General features: G+C 41.0%; 1 long non-coding RNA gene across 1 annotated transcript in view; it reads left to right on the top strand.

The window, feature by feature from the left end:
• The window catches only part of LOC138854700 (uncharacterized), a 29620-nt gene extending 21071 nt beyond the window's left edge, over positions 1-8549 (top strand). Inside the window, exon 3 of the long non-coding RNA XR_011393901.1 lies at positions 8457-8549. This is a non-coding gene — a long non-coding RNA (uncharacterized lncRNA). The remainder of the gene's footprint in view (positions 1-8456) is intronic.
• Positions 8550-12189: the final 3640 nt, after the last annotated feature.

The raw sequence follows: 12189 nt of genomic DNA, 5'->3' as shown, positions 1-12189 counted from the left end.
CACCAGGATAGTCTAGTCCACAGTGGTGCCATCCACCAGGATATTCTCTAGTTGGCAGTGGTGCCATCCACCAGGATAGTCTCTAGTCCACAGTGGTGCCATCCACCAGGATAGTCTCTAGTCTTCATTTGGTACTACCATTAGTTCTACTAAGATAAGATAAGATAAGATAAGATTTCGTTCGGATTTTTAACCCCGGAGGGTTAGCCACCCAGGATAACCCAAGAAAGTCAGTGCGTCATCGAGGACTGTCTAACTTATTTCCATTGGAGTCCTTAATCTTGTCCCCCAGGATGCGACCCACACCAGTCGACTAACACCCAGGTACCTATTTGCTGCTAGGTGAACAGGACAACAGGTGTAAGGAAACGTGTCAAAATGTTTCCACCCACCGGGAATCGAACCCGGGCCCTCCGTGTGTGAAGCGGGAGCTTTAGCCACCAGGCCACCGGGCCACTACTGTTACTATTATTATTACTACTCTTACTATTATTATTACTTCTGTTACTATTATTATTACTACTGTTACTATTATTATTACTAGTGTTACTCTTATTATTACTTCTGTTACTATTATTATTACTATTGTTACTATTTTATTACTACTGTTACTATTAATATTACTTCTGTTAGTATTATTATTACTACTGTTACTATTATTATTACTACTGTTACTATTATTACTACAGTTATTATTGCTACTATTAGTATTACAGGTCCACATCCTTTTATCTGAAATTACAAAATTCAAAAAGTTTAGAAAATCGAAGTTTTTTTGTGGAGTGTGGAGCGTAAGTCATCTCAGCGCTGGGTCACGTTGCCACGTGGCAGCATTGTGGAGTGTGGAGCATAAGTCATCTCAGCGCTGGGTCACGTCGCCACGTGGCGGCATTGTGGAGTGTGGAGCGTAAGTCATCTCAGCGCTGGGTCACGTCGCCATGTGGCGGCATTGTGGAGTGTGGAGCATAAGTCATCTCAGCGCTGGGTCACGTCGCCACGTGGCGGCATTGTGGAGTGTGGAGCATAAGTCATCTCAGCGCTGGGTCACGTCGCCACGTGGCGGCATTGTGGAGTGTGGAGTGTAAGTCATCTCAGCGCTGGGTCACGTCGCCACATGGTGGCATTGTGGAGTGTGGAGCGTAAGTCATCTCAGCGCTGGGTCACGTCGCCACATGGCAGCATTGTGGAGTGTGGAGCGTAAGTCATCTCAGCGCTGGGTCACGTCGCCACGTGGTGGCGTTGAGAATCATTCTGAAATTTGAAAAAGTCTGAAATTCAAAATAATACTGGCCCCAAGGGTTTTGGATAAAGAGATGTGGACCTGTACTACTACTGTTACTACTACTACTACTGTTATTACCACTACTACTGTTGTTACAACTACTGTTACTACAACTATTACTACTGTTATTACTGCTACTGTTAATAAACTACTGCTACAGTTATTACTACTACATACTGTTACTACAACTACTGCTACTGTTGATACAACTACTTCTACTGTTATTACTACTACTGTTACTACAACTACTGCTACTGTTATTACTACTTCTGTTAATAAATTATTGCTGCTATTACTTCTACTGTTGTTACAACTACTTCTACTGTTATTATTACTACTGTTACTACTACTACTGTTCCTTTTACCATTGGTACTATTAATACCACTGTTTTTCATCAACACAATAGTGTACGTCAACACACTATTTTTCCTGCCTTCAAATTTGGCACCAGAGGCCTGATAAGCCTAGGCACTATAAAATGGGTCTTAACACTCAGTTTGTGCAGTATTAAAAAAGTCTTGGACCACTTAGTACCTTGTGGAAGCACCAGTTCGATTGAGTGCCAGCTAGAACAAACAGCACGGCAGACACCAGGGATTCACTGATACCATGTCAGACGAACACTCCCCTTTTAAGAGGAAAGTGATGTTGACCCTGAGTTTAGTGGCTTTGAGTTGGAAATATCCATAAGTGGTCAATGAAATATCAAAAACCTTCATAATAACCCATGTGCAACTATGTGCCACATCCTTTCAGTTTTGATGTGATTGGTAGTGTTGTCCTGTCAGAATGTCCTATAACCTATGCAGTAAGTAGAGAGAGAGAGAGAGAGAGTTCTGCAACATGTGTAATACATCTTTGGCTGGCTAGATGTCTCTGGCTGGCTACTTCTTGCTAACTGGCTAGCTCTGTCTGTCTCTTGTCTCATAGAGAGCCTCTAATGAGCCAGAATCAAGGCGGAGGTACTCATAAGTACAGTTATCATACATAGTGTAAATTACCCACCAGGATAACCCAAAAAAGTCAGACAGAGTGCTATACTGTGCTTGTAGATATAATGCATAAGCATGACTGTGGCAAATACAGTGGTACCTCGAGTTTTGAACAGTTCCCAACTCGAACAATTATGTAAGTGTATTTTTATAAGTGTTTTTGTAAGTGTATTTTTGGGGGTCTGAAATGGACTAATCTAATTTACATTATTCTTTATGGGAACAAATTCATTTGGTATCGGCAATCGAACAGCCTTCTAAAACGAATTAAGTTCGTAACTCAAGGTACCACTGTAATCCGCATTTCCACTTGTTCATATGTGACGATTCTGTAATATGTGTAATACCTGTTGGTTCATGAGCAGCTCTCTCTGAGACAGAGAGACAAACAAAGACAGGCAGATAGAGAAAGACAGGCAGTCAGATGGAGATAAACATAGAGATAGACAGATACAGACATGCTTATTCGTGTGGAACAGTGAAAACAAACAAAAAATCATACACTTAGTTTCACTGGGATCACCATCAACAGTGTGGAGTACCACTTTGTCTGTCACTGAGTTTCAAGTAGTTTCATATACTCCGGGACAGAAGGTCCCCATATCAACAGATTTTATATCAGTGGTTTCAGTTATCCACACTTTATTTTGGCCAAAAATTAACCCTCAATTTTTCTTAGTAATGGCCTCAAAGTGCAAAATTGGAGAAGCTGGCAGTTCTTCAAAGCCTAAGAGAAGCCAGGAAGTGCTTCCCATCAGTGAAAAAGTGTTAATTCTAGATGTATTTTGCATAATTTACCAATTAAACTTTATCAGAGGTATGTATGTAAATGAAAAATGAATTATACATAGGGTTTGCTACTATCCACAGTTTTGGATATCCACGTCAGGTCTTGGAACATATCCTCGCGGATAAGGGGGGACTACTATACAGCCTCTCCTCACTTACTGACATACTCGTTTATCGATGACTCGGACTTACGAGAGGCTCTCTGACCAGTATGCATACCTAAATAATGTATATAGGAGCTGATATCTTCTATTCTGTTTATTACAATATGTGTGCAGTACACTGCTGTGTAAGCATTTAAAAATATACCAGAAATGTTATAAATGGTGCAAAAGTGATATTAAAATAGTAATATCAAAAATGGTTGACACAAACCCACTACCATTATAGTATGCTCCTTACTTAGCGATGAATCCGTTTACTGATGTGGTCTTAGGAACAGAACTCCATCGTTAAGGGAGGAGAGGCTGTACTTCTAAAAACATTGTTGGGGCCTATAAATAATTTGTATATTTCTAGACAATAGTATGTGACCAAGACAGGTGAACATGTTCATCTGTCAGTGTGTTTCTGACTGTTTGATTACTATTTCCGTACCTAATAATAGTGTTGGAACAAAGATTGGCTATAAAAATCACAAGAACTACTATAAATTATACTGTAGTTACCAGAACATAAAATAAAAAAAAACGAGAAAAGAAGGTATATCGGCAACATTTCTGCAAGTGGAAGGACTCCACGTTGCCATCACATGAGCATCTAGGTGAGTGACATAAATGTCATTCACCTTTGTACAAACATTGTATCATGCTGCAATATAGCATCTTATCTCTCTTTTCATCAATCAGGCAAAGAAATAAATCTTTGTCTTTGTGTGCTGTTTAGGGGAGTTGGAAGCCGCATTTCATATATGAGAGAGAGTTTATTGCTTCTGAAGGACTAACGAATACTTAATAAATGCTTCTAGAGAATACTTAATAAATGCTAGAGAATCTACTCCTACCTTATCTCCCAAAACATAAAAAGTCTAGTGAAATTGCATTTATCCCTACTTCATTCAGTTTGGTAACAGAGCTACAGATGTCCCTCTTAACATAATGATAAACGGATCACCTATCACAAAGCTAACAGAGGGAAAATTCTTAGGAATCCACCTTGATAATAGACTCAAATTTCATACACATATACAACAAATTTCTAAGAAAATTTCCAAGACTGTAGGCATACTATCGAAGATACGGTACTATGCTCCACAGTCAGCCCTCCTGGCCCTATATCACTCTCTTATTTACCCCTATCTCACCTATGGAATTTGTGCATGGGGCTCAACAACAAGTAACCATCTCAGACCACTAATTACCCAACAAAAGGCTGCAGTTAGAATGATAACAAATTCTCACTACAGGCAGCACACTCCACCAATATTCAATACACTAAACCTACTCACCATACAAAACATCCATACTTATTACTGCACCTATTACATACATAGAACACTTAACTCTGATATTAACCCTCCCCTCAAACATCTCCTTGCCAACCTCAACAGAACACATGACCATAACACAAGGCACAGATCACTCTTTGATGTTCCTCGTGTCCATCTCACACTATGCAAAAACTCAATGCACTCACTATTCTAGCTATAGTGGACCCAGAGATATTGTCTGGGGAAGTTTACAGTTAAGATCAAAGGTGAAAATAGCATTGAGTAGGTTTACTAAAATAATGTGGTATCTAATTTAATTAAAAACTCAAAAAATTTTGTTGCAGTCTGAAGTAGTCATGTAGGCTAATCCACATTTAGTGGGTGAGAAAAAAATATGTTGTGCAGTTTGAAATTTTGCAGGTTGAAGGTCACAAAAAAGTAAGTTTTTTTGTTTGACCTCTGAGGTCAAAAAGGGTCTAGATAAATGTTTTAGAGCTACTCTTGAGTTTCAGAATGTTATGTTTATCAGCTCTGTATGTCCCATACAAGCGGAGATATAGCTCTGTATGTCCCATACAAGCGGAGATATTTCATTTCAAAATTTCACATGACCTGCTAAAAATGATCTTTTCGTCAAAGTTCCATGACCTGTATCTCTGGAACTGTTTGAGCTCCAGACTTGGAACAAAATCCAGTCTCATTTTCTCACTGAGATCTGTAAATGTGTCAGTTATGAGGATGATGCAGACAGGTTCAGTGAAATGATTTAGTTAAAGTGACGTAGAATGTCCCACTCGCAGATCTACTTTTCCTGTGCTGTTTGTGCCTGGGGATCCACAACAGCAAATCACCTTAAGCCAATAATAACTCAACACAAAGCTGCAACCCACAACTTTTCAAAGACCTAAACCTACTCCCAATACAAAATATTCACTCTTACTACTATGGATCCTACATATACAGAACAATAAATTTTAATTTTAATCCTACCTGAAGCACTTTTGATAGTTACCACAGAACTCATAAACATAATACTAGACACAAAAATCTCAGTGATATGCTCTGTGTCCTGCTAAATCTTTATAAAAACTCAATGTACATAAACAAACCCAAACTCTGGAACTCCCTGCCAGAAATTTCCAGAGCCTCAATATCTGCCAGCATCTTCAAAATTGAAATTACTGTAAAAAAAAGCACCTTCTTTCGCTGACATATCCCTGGTCACAGACCCTGGTCACAGACCCTGGTCACAGACCCTGGTCACAGACCCTGGTCACAGACCCTGGTCACAGACCCTGGTCACAGACCCTGGTCACAGACCCTGGTCACAGACCCTGGTCACAGACCCTGGTCACAGACCCTGGTCACAGACCCTGGTCACAGACCCTGGTCACAGACCCTGGTCATAGACCCTGGTCACAGACCCTGGTCACAGACCCTGGTCACAGACCTTGGTCACAGACCCTGGTCACAGACCCTGGTCACAGACCGGGCTGTGGAGGCGTTGATCCCCGAAACCCTTTCCAGGTATACTCTTCAGGTATATCCCAACAACAACTAAATATGATAAAACTGTACATCCATATTCTCATTTCTTCCAGCTTATGAAAAACTTGATATTCTTATTCTCATTATCTGTAATTCTCACAGCCATTAAATATATTGAATGTGTTTCATCCATGTTAATATGTTAGTATCCTCACTCTCTGTAATCATAAGCCAAACTGTAATCCTTAAAACAATTAAACTCACAATTACAGTGGACCCCCGCATAACGATTACCTCCGAATGCGACCAATTATGTAAGTGTATTTATGTAAGTGCGTTTGTACGTGTATGTTTGGGGGTCTGAAATGGACTAATCTACTTCACAATATTCCTTATGGGAACAAATTCGGTCAGTACTGGCACCTGAACATACTTCTGGAGTGAAAAAATATCGTTAACCGGGGGTCCACTGTATATAGCATGTATTAAAACTGTTCAGTTCTCTGGTGTTTGTTGTAATACCTAAACTTATTGTTACAATCACTTAGATAATATATATAGACAATCAATTTATTATTGCCTTAGTAGTCTTAAGTTTGCCTGAAATATTTGCATATTAACCCTTTGACTGTTTTGGTCGTATATATACGCCTTACGAGCCACCGTTTTTGACGTATATACAGTGGACCCCCGGTTAACGAACTTTTTTCATTCCAGTAGTATGTTCAGGTGCCAGTACTGACCGAATTTTTTCCCATAAGGAATATTGTGAAGTAGATTAGTCCATTTCAGACCCCCAAACATACACGTACAAACGCACTTACATAAATACACTTACATAATTGGTCGCATTTGGAGGTGATCGTTAAGCGGGGGTCCACTGTATACTCATAAATTCTAGCGGCTTCAAATCAAGCAGGAGAAAGCTGGTAGGCCCACATGTGAGAGAATGGGTCTGTGTGGTCAGTGTGCACCATATAAAAAAAATCCTGCAGCATGCAGTGCATAATGAGAAAAAAAAACTGACCGTTTTTTTTAACCCGTAAATGGTCCAAGCAGATCTACGTTCACATGTGTAGTGCTACAAAAGTAGATCTAAGTTTTTTACATATTTTCAAATGTAACAAAAAAAAAAAAGTAGATCAAAGTTTTTTTACACATTTTCAAATGTAAAAAAACAAAAAGAAGATCTACTTTTTTTACATACTTTCAAATGTTGAAAAAACGTATATATACGTTTGGACCATTTACGGGTTAATTAAAATGCCGACTTTGTGGTCTATTTTCGTATAGTATTTATGGTTGTATTCTCGTTTTCTTGGTCTCATTTGATAAAATGGAAAACATATTATAGAAATAGAGGTGATTTTGATTGGTTTTACTATGAAAAGAACCTAGAAATGGAGCTCGAAGTAGGGGAAATGTTTGATTTTTGCCGATGTTCAAAAGTAAACAAATGATGTCATTTTCCAATAAATGTCCAAGTAGCCATTCTAATATACAGTCACGAATGGGTTGACATTATTTATACAATTATTACAATATTGCAGTAGTCTGCATAACAGTAAATCTTCTATTTTTTGTTTGAATAAAAATTCAAAATAGATAGCAAGAGTAATATCAGAGGGGCCTGGAGACGTGACTGATGAACAAAGAAAATGTTGTTTTAGAGCCAGGAATGTCTGCATTGTTCATTCTGGATCCTACTTTGAAATTGTCATATTTTTTAATTTTCATGAAATTGGCCAAATTGCAAATTTCTGACCACGTTATTAGGTAGTTGAAATTGGTAAATGGTCAGTTTCTTGTACTCAGTCGATAGAAAAAAATGGAGTTCTGAAGAAATAGCTATTAGTTTGGTCGACTGGAACAATGGAATTAGCTGAAAATAGGGCTCAAAGTGGGCGAAATTGCTGATTCGTAAATATCACTGAGGTCGCTAACTTCGCGAGAGCGTAATTCCATCAGTTTTCCATCAAATTTCGTTCTTTTAGTGTCATTACAATCGGGAAAAGATTCTCTATCATTTCATAAGATTTTTTTTTTCGGAAATTTTGCGACACCAGGAGACACCTCAAGATTTGGGGTTGCGACAGTCAAGGGGTTAAGGGACTTCCTGCATGTACACCTCAATGTTATTTATCTCTGTACAAACCTTGTTTTGTGATAAAATGAAGAATTTTTAATTGTTTTTCTCTGTTTTTTCAGTTATTTTTAATTATTTTTCACTGTTTTTTCAGTTTTTATTTTTTCACAGTTTTTCAATTGTTTTTAATTGTTTTTCACTTTTTCAGTTATTTTTAAATTTTTCAGTTTTTCACTTATTTTTAATTGTTTATCACAGTTTTTCAGTTGTTTTTTATTGTTTTTCACAGTTTTTCAATTGTTTTTAATTGTTTATCACAGTTTTTCAATTGTTTTTAGTTGTTTTTTACTGTTTTTCAATTATTCTTAATTGTTTTTTGCTCATTTTAGGTTGAACTCTCTGATTGCTGTGAAGTTTGTCTGCGAAGGGGCATTGATGGGCACTCCTTCATGGTACGTTCATGCCCCTTCATACCCTTCACTGCTCTTCACTACCCTTCACTACCCTCACTTTCCTTCACTCATAATGAATGGTATCTGGCGGGGTGAATAATACTCTTTGGAGGCGAAGTCTTTATTGGTGTTGGTGATACAAGCAGCGTGTCTGGGCTTGTCCTGGGAGCCAGGCCACGAGCCTGGTGGTAGAGAGAGGAAGTGCACTAGGCTTGTCCTGGGAGCCAGGCCACGAGCCTGGTGGTAGAGAGAGGAAGTGCACTAGGCTTGTCCTGGGAGCCAGGCCACGAGCCTGGTGGTAGAGAGAGGAAGTGCACTAGGCTTGTCCTGGGAGCCAGGCCACGAGCTTGGTGGCAGAGAGAGGAAGTACACTAGGCTCGCTCTGGATGCCTAGTCCTGAGCCTGGTGGGAGAGAGGAAGTGCACTAGGCTTGTCCTGGATGCTAGGTCCTGAGCCTGGTGGGAGAGAGAGGAAGTGCACTAGGCTTGTCCTGGATGCTAGGTGCTGAGCCTGGTGGGAGAGAGAGGAAGTGCACTAGGCTTGTCCTGGATGCTAGGTCCTGAGCCTGGTGGGAGAGAGAGGAAGTGCACTAGGCTTGTCTTGGATGCTAGGTCCTGAGCCTGGTGGGAGAGAGAGGAAGTGCACTAGGCTTGTCCTGGATGCCTGGTCCTGAGCCTGGTGGGAGAGAGAGGAAGTTCACTAGGCTTGTTGTGGATGCTTGGTCCTGAGCCTGGTGGGAGAGAGAGGAAGTGCACTAGGCTTGTCCTGGGTGCCTGGTCCTGAGCCTGGTGAGAGAGAGAGGAAGTGCACTAGGCTTGTTGTGGATGCCTGGTCCTGAGCCTGGTGGGAGAGACAGGAAGTGCACTAGGCTTGCCCTGGGAGCGGGATCAGGGGGGTGTCTGCTGTCTGCTAGAATAGTGAGGGGGGATCAGGGGGATGTCTGCTGACTGATAGAATGGTGAGGGGAATCAGGGGGGTGTCTGCTGACTGATAGAATGCTGAGGGGGATCAGGGGGATGTCTGCTGACTGATAGAATAGTGAGGGGGGTCAGGGGGTGTCTGCTGTCTGCTAGAATAATGAGGGGGGATCAGGGGGGTCTGCTGACTGATAGAATGGTGAGGGGGATCAGGGGGATGTCTGCTGACTGATAGAGTAGTGAGGGGGGTCAGGGGGGTGTCTGCTGACTGATAGAATAGTGAGGGGGATCAGGGGGGTGTCTGCTGACTGATAGAATAGTGAGGGGGATCAGGGTGGTGTCTGCTGTCTGATAGAATAGTGAGGAGGATCAGGGGGATGTCTGCTGACTGATATAGTGAGGGGGGATCAGGGGGGGTGTCTGCTGACTGATATAGTGAGGAGGATCAGGGGGGGGTGTCTGCTGACTGATAGTATAGTGAGGAGGATCAGGGGGGTGTCTGCTGACTGACAGAATAGTGAGGGGGGATCAGGGGGGGTGTCTGCTGACTGATAGAATAGTGAGGAGGATCAGGGGGGTATCTGCTGACTGATAGAATAGTGAGGAGGATCAGGGGGGTGTCTGCTGACTGATAGAATAGTGAGGAGGATCAGGGGGGTGCCTGCTGACTGACAGAATAGTGAGGGGGGGATCAGGGGGTGTGTCTGCTGACTGACAGAATAGTGAGAGGGATCAGGGGGCTGCTGTAGGGTGAGGTGAAGGTAGGCCTATGTCCATCAGGTCGCAGCAGAAGTCGACCAGCACAGCTCCTCTATTGGCAGTTATTGGAAACAGGTACAGTGGACCCCCGCATAACGATGGCATCACATAGCGATTATTTCGCATACCGCTTACTTTAATTGCAAAAATTTTGCCTCGCATACCGCTTAAAAACCCGCTTACCGATTTTCGTCCGAGACGCTTCCAATGTGCGGCCTGAGCCACGCTCACATGTTCCGCCGGTGGCATTGTTTACCAGCCAGCCTCCGCAATAACATCCAAGCATACAATCGGAATATTTCGTATTATTACAGTGTTTTCGGTGCTGTTTCTGGAAAATAAGTGACCATGGGCCCCAAGAAAGCTTCTAGTGCCAACCCTGTGGTAAAAAGGGTGAGAATTAGTATGGAAATTAAGAAAGATTTTGAAGGGTTTGGGGCTAACCCTGAGAAGCCTATGCCAGTTGTGGAATCCATTGTGCCTACTTCAAAAATTAAGGAAATGTGTGCACAGTGGGTTGAACTGCAAACCTTTATGGATGAAAATCACCCTGACACAGCTGTTGCAAGCCGTGCTGGTGACTATTTCAATGACAATGTTGTGGCCCATTTTAGACAAATCGTAAAGGAACGGGAGGTACAGAGCTCTATGGACAGATTTGTTGTGCGACAGAGGTCCAGTGACTCTCAAGCTGGTCCTAGTGGCATTAAAAGAAGAAGGGAAGTAACCCCGGAAAAGGACTTGCTACCTCAAGTCCTAATGGAAGGGGATTCCCCTTCTAAACAGTAAGAAGATAATGCTCTCCCCTCCTCCCATCCCATCAATCATCACCAGATCTTCAATAAAAGTAAGTGTCATGTAAGTGTGCATGCCTTTTTCAGTTTGTGTGTATTAAAATTAACATTTCATGTGGTAAAAAAATTTTTTTTTCATACTTTTGGGTGTCTTGCACGGATTAATTTTATTTCCATTATTTCTTATGGGGAAAATTCATTCACATAACGATTATTTCGCATAACGATTACCCCTCTTGCACGGATTAAAATCGTTAACCGGGGGTCCACTGTATTGGGTAGGCATACCCAACTGTACACTTCCCTTCACTTCATTACTCTTCACTACTGTACACTACACTACCTTTCACTTGAGTACCCTTCACTATTCATTTCACTACCTCTCAGTACCCTTCACTTCACTACCTTGCACTTCCCTTCACTAAATTTCCATTCACTTCAATCTTTTCCTTCCCTTCACTGCACTTCCATTCACTACAATTCATTACCCTTCCCTATGCTTCACTACCCTTCACTACACCTCACTTCCCTTCACTACCATTTTCTACACTTCACTACACCTCTCTTCCCTATCTTAACCCTTCACTACACTTCACTACCCTTTGCTACACTTCACTTCCCTTCATCCTTTTCTATACTTCACTACACTTTGCTTCCCTTTTCTACACTTCTCTTCACTACACTTCACTTCCCCTTCATTACTCTGCTACACTTCACTGCACTTCCCTTCACTACACTTCATTACCCTTCACTACACTTCACTTCCCCTTCACTATACTTTACTACCCTTTTTTTTTTTTTTTTTATTTTTATTTTTATTTATAATTTGAGCACACTTACAGAGGTACAAAAAAAAATACAGATAAGAGCAGCATGCCAAAGCCACTTATACTATGCATAGCATTACGGGCTGGCTTAAAATTAACTTAAGATTAACTAAGCAATGATGAAATCAGTGAAAAACATTAATGTAAACTGATTACTATAAAGCACAAGCGAGTATTACAAAGACAGGTCATATGGTTGCATGCATTGTTGTAAATTCAGTAGAATGGAGTATTCTGTTAGGTAGTGTATTTAAAAAATAATAAAGTTAGATTGGGTTATAGGTTTAACATTTATGTGATATAATTGTGAGAAACATTTAAGATATACAAATTTATAAGGTTCAGTTATTCAGTATTTATTTGGTTTTGGGTG

This window comes from Cherax quadricarinatus, chromosome 67 (genome assembly GCF_038502225.1).
Source record: "Cherax quadricarinatus isolate ZL_2023a chromosome 67, ASM3850222v1, whole genome shotgun sequence".
Classification (NCBI taxonomy): Eukaryota; Metazoa; Arthropoda; class Malacostraca; order Decapoda; family Parastacidae; genus Cherax; species Cherax quadricarinatus.
Note: the sequence above shows the minus strand (reverse complement) of the source record. Positions and strands in the feature narration are given on the sequence as shown.